Source organism: Octopus bimaculoides, chromosome 5, assembly GCF_001194135.2.
Source record: "Octopus bimaculoides isolate UCB-OBI-ISO-001 chromosome 5, ASM119413v2, whole genome shotgun sequence".
Lineage (NCBI taxonomy): Eukaryota > Metazoa > Mollusca > Cephalopoda > Octopoda > Octopodidae > Octopus > Octopus bimaculoides.
Window position 1 is genome coordinate 27,143,424 of NC_068985.1, and position 847 is coordinate 27,144,270.

Here is an 847-nt window from a genome sequence, read left to right on the forward strand (position 1 = left end):
TACCACTGCACCTGCTTCTCTCAGGCTACACTGAAAGGGATTGATAAGGATTATTCAGTCTTAAAAACTACATATGCAGTATAACAGACTCGTATATATTAGAGAAGTGCCATCTGTGTAGTCAAGATAGGCTGTACCTAACCAAACTAAAACTATATCAATTACTAAATATAAAAAGCAAATGATTTCCAGTACATTATAAAAATTCTAAAAAAGTGTAAAGAAAGCAGTGTATAACTCAGTAAAGAGCTACTATTTTGATGTTAGACAAGCAATTTTCACTACCTTTCAACGTCTATGTGAAGCATAAACCTATGAAACCCAAGTACTGTGAGTTCAGCTCTATAATACATTAAATATAGTTGTCATCAACTCAAATTGAAGTCTATACCTCTATTCGACGTTTAACGTCTGCTTTCCATGCTAGCATGGGTTGGATGATTTGACTGAGGACTGGTGGACCAGGAGGCGACACCAGGCTCCAATCTGATTTGGCAGAGTTTCTACAGCTGGATGACCTTCCTAACGCCAACCACTCCGAGAGTGTAGTGGGTGCTTTTACGTGCCACCGGCACGAGGGCCAGTCAGGCGGATACTGGTGACAGCCACGCTCGAAATGGTGTATTTTATGTGCCAGCTGCACAGGAGCCAGTCCAGCGGCACTGGCAACGATCTCGCTCGAATGTCTTACTGGCAACAGCAACGCTTGAAATGGTGTAAATGTAGGATGCTTACAGCACCTAGGTTTCCCAAGCGGTCACCCATCTAAGTACTCATTAGGCTCGACGTTGCTTAACTTCGGTGATCAGACGAGAACCGGTGCTCTCAGCATGATATGGCCCACTGT

At 43.3% G+C, this 847-nt stretch overlaps 1 pseudogene; it reads right to left on the minus strand.

Annotated features, from left to right (window-relative positions):
- Window positions 1–728: 728 nt before the first annotated feature.
- Window positions 729–847, minus strand: LOC128247968 (5S ribosomal RNA; annotated as a pseudogene).